Below are 10,160 nucleotides of genomic sequence, written 5' to 3' on the forward strand. Positions count from 1 at the left end.
GCGCGGTGAGATTGTGAGACCCCTAAACTTCCCATCACCCTAATTCACACTTAATTCAAAAAAACCCCCCCTTTGCTTATCACATCAAGGTAAGGGTGCAACACTCTAACTCGATATCACTATAAATATTGGCTCCATAGATCAGCAGCATGACACCAAAACGAAGACAATCAAGGACTCCGGAACCCGCCACACACGATCCCCTGGCTCAAACTCTACAGCAACTGACCCAAGTCGCCCAAGCACTAAGCGACGTAGCTCTCCGCAACAACAGACCACCTCCGCCAAACACAAACTCGGAAGTCACCCGACAATTTCGAATCATCGACCACCCACTTTCTCGGGAAAGAAGATCCCGCAATCCTTGAGGAATGGATTCGGACCTTCGACAAAATTCTACGGTTGGTAGAATACCCAGAAGAACATCGTGTAGAAATAGCCTCGTTCTACTTCGGGCACGAAGCAGACCTTTGGTGGATCCATGAGGGACCCACTTACAGGCAGGAACCAGGATTCAACTAGGAAAACCTAAAACCACGACTACGAGAATGATTCTACCCAGCACACATAAGAGCATCCATGCACGAAGAGTTTCTCCACCTAAAACAAGGAACGACTTCTGTCATTGAATACCATAAATGGTTCCTCAAACTAGCACGCTTCGCACCAGAATTGGTCTCCACAGAGGCAACCAAGATAGAACGGTTTATATCGGGCCTCAACTTCGAAGCCCGAAAAGCACTAGTGGTTAGCGGACACCGGACCCTCAACGAGGCTTACTCCAGTGCCGCCAACCTCTACCGAATCCAACTACTACAACGCGGGGTTCAGGAACAGATTCGAAAAAGGAACATAGGAGGTGGGGCACCACCTATGAAAAGACTAAGGAACGACGCTAACACCAGACCAAGCAATCCAGCTGGCCAAAGGCCACCCCAGGGAAACAACGAAACTAGTACAAGGGGTTTCTCCTGCCCAAGATGCAACAAGGACCACAGAGGCAAAGATTGCAAGGGAAATCCCTGGCGATGCTTCAACTGCGGAGAGGAAGGACACAAGTCCTTCCACTGCACTCAACCCTCGAACTCACGCCCTGCAGTCATGGGCCAACGCGGAGGCACAAGTAATCAAGGGAATTACGGTGCTCCCAGAAAAGTGTTCGTCATAAGCCGCACCAAAGCCGAACTCAAGAACGAGGGCAACCTTGACGAAAAAGACACGGTCCCAGAAGAAGATGATCCCGCAAACCAAACAGAAGAAAACCAAGAAGACGAGTTCTGTTTAGGATAAATGAACCCCCTGTAACTACCCGAACGCCACCTCAGTCACCCCATCAACTACCGCCTCCAACCAACCGCCGGTAGCCACCCAAGCGCCGTCGCTACCCCGGAAGTCACCCGCGACGCCACCACCGCCCGGCGCCCGACCGGTCGCACCCCGCTGCCACACGCCGCCACTGCCAGCACAACCCCTAGCTCCGCTCTGGTCCACCGCCACTTCGCCATGGCCGAGCCGCGCCGCCGCCCCATCGTCGTCGAAGATGCCACGCCATCGAAATCCCTCGCCGGAGCTCGTCGGAAGTCCACCGAAAAAACGCCACCTAAAAGAAATCTCAAAATGCCGAAGAAGTCCCTCGGAATTCGCACCCCGGAGTGGAACAACACCGACTACACCGTGATCGGAGGTAAAGCCCTCGAACCCGACCAATCAAGGGGGATACATACCCCGAGTTGGTGAAAGAATTTTATCACCACTTGATAGCCGTCAAACGGGGTGATAAATTGGAAATCATCGCTAAAGTCCGAGGCAAGGAGATCATATTCTCCGAAGGCCGCTTGGCTAAACTCTTGAGACTGATCACCACGGGTGTGTCAGACTACGACCGGAAGGGGTGGATCGGTACCCAAGGCACGGGATATAAGGATTATCTCGGATACCTACTCGGGAAAGATGAAGGCTTCATCTCGGCCACCGGCCAAACAGGAAATGGCTGACCGCCGAACAAAAGATACTGATTATGATTGTGATGGATAGCATGTTGCCTACAAACAACAAGAGTACGGATGTGGGAAGCCTAGAATGCACCTTTTCCTGCTTTCTAAAACACAAGATCAAGTTCAACCTACCGGCCCTTATGCTAAAACACATGGAATTTTGCAAGACAAGCAACCGACTTAGCCTGCCCAACGGAATGATCCTAAGTTGGATCATGGAGAAAAAGGGGGTGGACTTAAGCCACACCGAGGTCAAACCTGTGAGCGGGATGATCTTCAATGCCCAGAACCTCCGCCGCAATGACATCTACCATACCGATGGGGGACAATACATAACCCTCGAGGAGGTTTGCTTTAAACCCGAGGAGGAATGAAGGGAATTGGTTGATCAATTGGATATCTCCAACAAAAAGCTTAAACGGGCAATGCAAGAATGTGGGGGACTGGAGGGAAATGAGGAACAAGAGGAGGATAGCGAACCTAATCCACCGACACCCGCACAAGCAAGAGGAAACCCAATGGGGCAAAATGAAGAATCCATCAACGAGCGCATCCTCACACAGCTCACCCGGCAAAACCAAATCATGGACGAAGGGTTCTCATCCCAAATCCATGCAACACGTGCACTAGACCAGAGGATAGCAGCAATTGAGACAATATTGGGCACTCGCGGGGCATCCAGTTCAGGAGCAGGAAACCAAGGTAGACCCGAACTTTCCAACTACCACCTCACCAAAAATCCAGTCTATCCCAGCTAAGATAACACGTGGAGCCACATTTCTTAATCAGGAGGCCAAAATACGTGACGTCCAGGGATGAAAGAATGGATCCACGCACCGGCTTCGGGGACGAAGCCTCTTGTAAGGGGGAAGAGTGTAACACCCCGTGTTACGATCCCTAAACCAAATTAATTAATTAATTACTTACCCTAAAAAGGGAATTAAAATCCATTAATTAGCTAAAAAGGGGTCCACCATAGTCCATGGCCCCTTATCCCTAAAACCAATCCCTTAGTCCTATAGGAAATAGAATTAGCAAACCCATACCATTTAGACCCTAATTGGGACTCTTAGATATATAAATAGGGACATAGGAGGCACCTAGAACTCACACCACAATAACTTTCACCACACAAGAAATTCCAAGAATTCTCATAAGAGAAATAAAGAAAGAAGAAATCTGAAAGAAAGATCCTTCATAGCCAAGGAATTTAATTAAGGCTAAAAGGTAACCCATGTCTCAACAAAACCTATTTTCCTTGCTATAATCCCCTTTTTTGGCTTCCTCTATATGCTTGTGTCTTGATATAATGATTGTGATGTGATCTTGATGATTGATGAGATTATTTTATGTGTGATCTTGATAATCTTGATGATGATGAGGGGATCTTGATAATTGTGATATATTCTTGATAAGTATTGATGTTTCTTGATTTTAAAGATAAACTATGATTTTGTAAAATTTAATATGATTAGAGCCCTAGGTTGAATCATGAATTTCGTATTGGGATTTTCTTCGTATATTTGGGTGGGAATTCACATGTTCGGGTGTTGATTAGTTTAGAAGTCATAATAGTTTGTGTTCTACGTGATTGTTGCTTTTGATCCGTTAATTACCTACGTGGTGTCGTTATTTTCGTTTAAAAGTGTCTAAGCATGGATTCGGGTTCCACAAAGGATCCCGAGATGTTTATTTTGATAAAGAGTCAGTGGGGGTAGGTGGGGGTAGGGGGACCCGCTGCCCAAAGAAACACCGCCGGCAGCGGGTAGCCGACTGCCCGCCGGGCACCTGCTACCCGGAAATCTATCGCCGGTGGGTGGCCTTCCACCCACAGGTTACCCATTGGTCGTTGCCCACTCCGGGACTTTGGCTTCCCCGTTTGATGTTCCCCCAACCCCCGTGGTGTCCCAACGGACTCTGTTTGTCGTGCGTGAGTCTAGTTTGATGTTTCGGGTACCGTTCATAGGATAAAAGAGTCTCGTTTATTGCATGCTAGTTGTATCGGTAACCCGTTGACCTAGGAGGAAGATGTATGAACCCCTTAGGACTATTCTTAGTATGTGGGTAATCACGCATAAGTTTATCTATACGTTTTCCCCCTTCCCAATGTGCTATTATGTGCTACTATGTGTTATGTGATGCATGATACCCCAATTTGGTTGTGATCAAATTGGTTATTCCTGAGCTGCGGTTCATTCTCCTGGCTGCGGTCAGTAATTCACTTCTTGGGCTACGGTCCACATGGGCCTCGTGTGCTATGGTCCACCGACTGGACGCGCTAGCAGTGTGAAAATTTCGGGGTGTTACATTGCGGTTTGCTTTCTTGATTCACATTTTTCGTAAATTAGTTTACCTGCAAATGCTTTTTGCTTGCTCATTTGGCGTGAACATGTTTACTTGTTCAACAAATTAGTTTAACTTGCAAATACTTTTGCTTGTTTTTCTCTTGCTTTGCCTTTCTTAAGGTTATGGGCTATGGAGCCCTTCAGCCCCCCCATTGTCAAAGTCACGAGTGCCGGGTGTCTTTGGCAGTGGCTATAATGACGGGTCACCCGACCAATCCTGTCTCATAGGGCTAATAAAGCTTTAGACCATGGACTGATATGTGAATGACTGGCGGTAATGTCGATCGTCGAGTGCCTTTGCGGTCGTTGCTGGACCGAACGTGGAGATCGACCTGTAACACCCCGTGTTATGACCTTCATATCCGAATTAATTATGGAATTAATTCCATTAACAAATAGTTAAAAAGAATTTAAGTTGGTTAGAATTCCCTTGATTAATTAATGTGGTCCACAATGGACCGTGGACCCTTATCTCTAATTAAGTCTTTAAATATGAGTCGAAGATGGTCCACTCTTGGCTTGAAAACTCGGCCGAGGCTTCTTGAAGGTGGAAGAACTCCCGCTCTCAGTTCTTTTCCTTGCTTGCTCATAAGATCCCTGCTGAAGCTGCTGAACGCAATACAGGTCCGTGGCACTCAGATACGCATCCTTAAGAGAACTTGGCTTACTCACTGTCAAAGCTTTTCGTGCCTCATAATTCAAACCGGCAACGAATCACTCAACCTTAGCAAGCTCTGTAGGCACAAGCATCCGAGCAAAGCGCGCCAACTCCAAAAACTTCTTGTGGTACTCGACCACAGAAAGGGATCCTTGCTGCAGGTGGAGGAACTCATCACACATGGCGGCTCGCACGTGCGCCGGGTAAAACCTCTCGCGCATTCTATCCTTAAGCGCAGACCAACTGAACTCAGGCTCTTCAAGGAAGGTCGGGCCTTCATGGACCCACCACAGATCAGCTTCTTGGCAGAAATAGAACGTTGCCAGTTCTACCCTTTTCTCCTCGGGACAACCCACAAGCTCGAAGATCTTGTCGAACACTCTCATCCATTCCTCCAAAACCCCCGGGTCATCTTCACCCACGAAGGTCGGTGGTGCGTGTTACGACCCCTAAAACCAATTAATCATTTAACCAATTATCCAAAGAAAGAATTAAATTACAATAATTAATTTGGAAATGGCCCACCATAGTCCGTGGGCCCGCACCTCTAAAACCCAACCCCTAGCCCTAAAAGGAATAGAATTAGCAAGCCTATAGTATTTAGATCGTAATTAGGACTCCTAGGTAAATAAATAGGGGACATAAGAGGCACCTAGAACCCACACCACAATAATCTCTCACCACACAAGGAGCTCCAAGAATTCCCCTAGGAGAAATAAAGAAAGAAGAAAGATTTAGAGAAAGATCCTTCATAGCCAAGGAAATTAATTAAGGCTAAGAGGTAACCCATGTCTCAACAAAACCTATTTTCTTAGCTATGATTTCCCTCTTAGGCACCCCTCTATATTCTTGTGTCTTGATGAATTGTTTATATTGATGATGTGATCTTGATAATTGGTGATATGGTTTTATCTTGATAATCTTGATGATGAAAAGGGTTTCTTGATGATTGTGTGATATTCTTGGGGAATTCGGATTCTTGACGATTATGAGATATTCTTGATAAATTGTATTGTTCCTTGATGATTAAAAGATGGGTTACGTTCTTGATGATTTAATTGTGATTAGAGCCCTAGGATGCAACGTGAAACTCGTATGATGTTATTCTTAATGTGTTGGGTGGGAATTCGCATGTTTGGGGTGTTAATTATGTTTAGAAAGCATGATAGAATATGTGCCGTATGTTTCTAGCTATTGATCCGTTAAATGTCTACGTGTTGCCATCAATTGCGTTTTAAATTGTCTAAGCATGGTTTCGGGTTCCACAAAGGTTCCCGGGGCGTTATTGGTGAAAAAGAGTCAGTGGGGGGTAGGTGGGGGTAGGGCACCCGCAACCTACCCATGGCCAGGAGGGACGTCGCCGGCAGCGGGCAGCCGGCGGGCAAGCGACTGCCCGGAAATGTGCTACAGGCAGGTGACCCCTCACCCACCGGCTACCCGCTGGAAATTACCCCACTTCGGGATCCCGGCTTCCCTGTTTGTTGTTCCCCCGACCCCCGTGGTGTCCCAACGGACTCCGTTTATCGTGCCTAAGTCTAGTTTGATGTTTCGGGTACCGTTCGTAGGATAAATGAGTCTTATATATCGCATGCTAGTTGAATTGGTATCCTGTTGGCCTAGGTGAAAGAAGTATGAACCCCTTAGGATTATTCCTAGTTTGTGGATGGCCACGCATAGGTTTCATTATACGTCTTCTTCCCACCCCAATGTGTTAATGTGGGTTGCATGTGCTTGCTATGTGTTATGTGTGCATGATACCCCAATTTGGTTGCGATCAAATTGGTTATTCATGAGCTGCGGTTCAAAAGCTGGCTGCGGTCAGATTTACACTCTCGGGCTGCGGTCCACCGTTTGGTTGCGATCAAACATTTTACATGAGCTGCGGTTCATATTCCTGGTTGCGGTCAGATGACTACTCTTGGGCTGCGGGCCACTGTTTGGTTGCGATCAAACATTATGATGAGCTGCGGTTCATCGGTCGGTTGCGATCGACCCCTCCGTGTTGCGATACGGGGTAGGGTGCTGCGGGGCCGTGTCAGAGCTATATGCGCTGACCCTCATGTATGAGCATGCGATTGGTCCTGTTGCGCCATCAAAGTTTTCTATGTGATGAGATATGGATGGTTTGACGTTACGAATGTTATGAAAACGTGACCATAGGATACATGCTAGTAAACTGTATATGCTTGGTTATGACTATTGGCTATGCTTATCTCTCTATCTGTCGAGCCTGTCTCTCTATGCTTGTAAATTGTATAATTGTTGACTGTGCTTATCCCTATCTGTCGAGTCTATTCCTCGTTTTAAAAGCTAGAGTCTCTTAGGATATATCTTCATGCTTCGAAATGGTTTTTCTTATATTTATATATATGCCTATATGTATTGTATTTCAACGCGTTGGAGTGGGTTACCAGCATCTCTCGCTGAACAGATATATTTGGCTTTCAGGCACAGAGGAGTAGACACTGGAGCGCGCTAGAATCTTGGAGCGTAGAAGTAGATAGTTTCCTTTTCGGTCTGCGTGCCATGTTTATGCATTTACATTGTTGAGGATACTAGTTAGTTAGCCTGTGCACCTGAGTTCTCCAGCTCAGGTGTGGCATAACACCCCGTACTCTTTATATCATGTTTTGGGATTCAATGAGATTTTACCTTTTTTATATAAGTTTCAAAAGTTTAAAAATTTCGGGGTGTTACAGTTGGTATCAGAGCCTAAGTTTGACCCTAGGATAAGACTTTTAAGACTAAACTTTAAGACATTAGGCTTGAACTCTAGGTACTTAGGGACATAGGACTCAGGAATCTTAGGACGCGCGGTGAGACTGTGAAACCTACACATAACCTCCCCTCACTTCGCCCCTCCCCTATTTAAAGAAAACTTTCCCCGCTTAACACATCAAAGTAAGGGCACCAGACTCTAACTTAACATTCCTATAAACGTTGACCCAGATAGACGACGGCATGGCACCAAACAGAAGACAATCAAGGACTCCAGAACCCGCCACACACGACCCCCTGACCCAAACTCTGCAACAACTAACGCAAGTCGCCCAGGCACTAAGCGACGTGGCTCTTCACAACAACAGGCCCCCACCACCCCCATCAAACGCAAACTCAGACGTCGCCCGACAAGTATCAAACCATCGACCACCCACGTTCTCAGGAGAAGAAGATCCAGTAATCCTGGAGGAATGGATCCGGACCTTCGACAAAATTCTGGGGTTAGTAGAATGCCCAGAAGAACGTCACGTAGAGATAGCCTCGTTCTACTTCGGACACGAGGCAGACCTTTGGTGGATCCACGAAGGGCCCGCTTACCAACAAGAACCAGGGTTCGGCTGGGAAAGCTTCAAAGTACGACTACGAGAGCGATTCTATCCAACACACGTAAAAGCATCTATGTACGAAGAGTTCCTCCATTTGAAACAAGGAACGACTACCATCTTGGAGTACCATAAGCGATTCCTTGAACTAGCACGCTTCGCGCCAGAACTAGTCCCCACTGAGGTAACTAAGATAGAGAGGTTCGTATCGGGCCTCAACTTTGAAGCCCGAAAGGCACTAGTGGTAAGCAGACCTCGGACCCTCAACGGGGCTTACTCCAGTGCCGCAAATCTCTATCGAATCCAACTACTCCAACGTGGGGTTCAAGAACAGATACGAAAGAGAAACACCGGGGGTGGAACACCACCCGTAAAAAGAACAAGAAACGACACCAACACAAGACCGAGTAACCTGGCTAGCAAAAGACCACCCCTAGGGAACAATGAAGCTAGCACAAGGAGCTTCCCTTGCCCGAAATGCAACAAAAGCCATAGAGGCAAGGATTGCATGGGCAATCCCTGGCGATGCTTCAACTGCGGGGAGGAAGGACACAAGGCCTTCCAGTGCACTCAACCCCAAAGGCCACGCCCTACCACCACGGGGGCACCACTCACCAAGGAAACTACGGCGCTCCCGGAAAGATATTCGTCATGAGCCGCACCCAGGCCAAACTCGGGAGCGAGGACAACCTCGAGGGGGGGGGGGGGGGGGAACCTAACCCCAGAAAACGAGGACCACGCAAACCCCGCGGAAGAAAACCAAGAAGATGAGTTCTGTCTAGGATAAACTGGCAAATTTCCTTGTAACCACCTTTGTAGTAGGACTACTTACTTAGCTTAATTACTTCGGAATTATTTATAAATAAAATATTAGATCAAAATTTGATCCTACTTACGGGGGTGGAACTAAAATTATACAAACAAACCAAGCCTCCCACCACTAGAAGAAAAAAGAAGGAAAAAGACAAGGACCACACCATCAAAAAGCTTAGTGTCACCAATGGTAATTGAACCCTTAACCTCAAACATACAAGACCAAGATCTTAACCACTAGGCTAAAGGTGTTTCTTAAAACCTCAAGGGAACACTCCCTTCTTAAACCCCTAAAACCCACAAAAATCCCCAAATCAAAAACCCTTATTCTTCTTCTTCTTCTTCTTCCACACTCCCTCACCCTCACCCCTCCTCCCCATCTCACCTCTCCACCTCCCCAAACGCCACCCAACACCCCGCCAAGCCACCGCCACTACCCGAACCGCCAACAGCCACCCCGGCGTCGCCCGCCGTACACCGCCGTCACCGACTCGGAAGCGTCCCGCAACGCCACCACCGCTCGTCGCTCGCCCGAACGCCGCCCACTGCCAACCCCGGCACTGCCCAGGACCACCGCTACCTTGACGAGCCACGCCACCCCGCCGCCCCTCGCTGCCGCCGGAAAACCCGCGTCGTCGGAGAAGTCGCATCGCCGGAACCCTCGCCGGAATCTCGCCGAACGTCCGCCGGAAAACGCCACCTAGAAGAAAAGTTCAAGAAAATGCCGATAAAGCCCCTCGGAATCCGCATCCCGGACTGGAACAACGCCGACTACACCGTTATCGGAGGTAAAACCCTCGAACCCGATCAATTCTCTCCGGAATTGATCGACATGCTCAACTACCAAGGGCTTTTGGATACTTATCTCACCATTAAAGGGGATACGTACCCCGAATTGGTGAAAGAGTTCTATTAACACTTGGTGGCCATCAAGCGAGGTGATAAACTAGAAATCACCACTAAGGTCCGAGGCAAGGAAATCATACTTTCCGAAGGCCGTTTGGCCAAGCTCTTAAGATTGACCACC

Source organism: Ipomoea nil, unplaced genomic scaffold, assembly GCF_001879475.1.
Source record: "Ipomoea nil cultivar Tokyo-kokei standard unplaced genomic scaffold, Asagao_1.1 scaffold3030, whole genome shotgun sequence".
NCBI lineage: Eukaryota > Viridiplantae > Streptophyta > Magnoliopsida > Solanales > Convolvulaceae > Ipomoea > Ipomoea nil.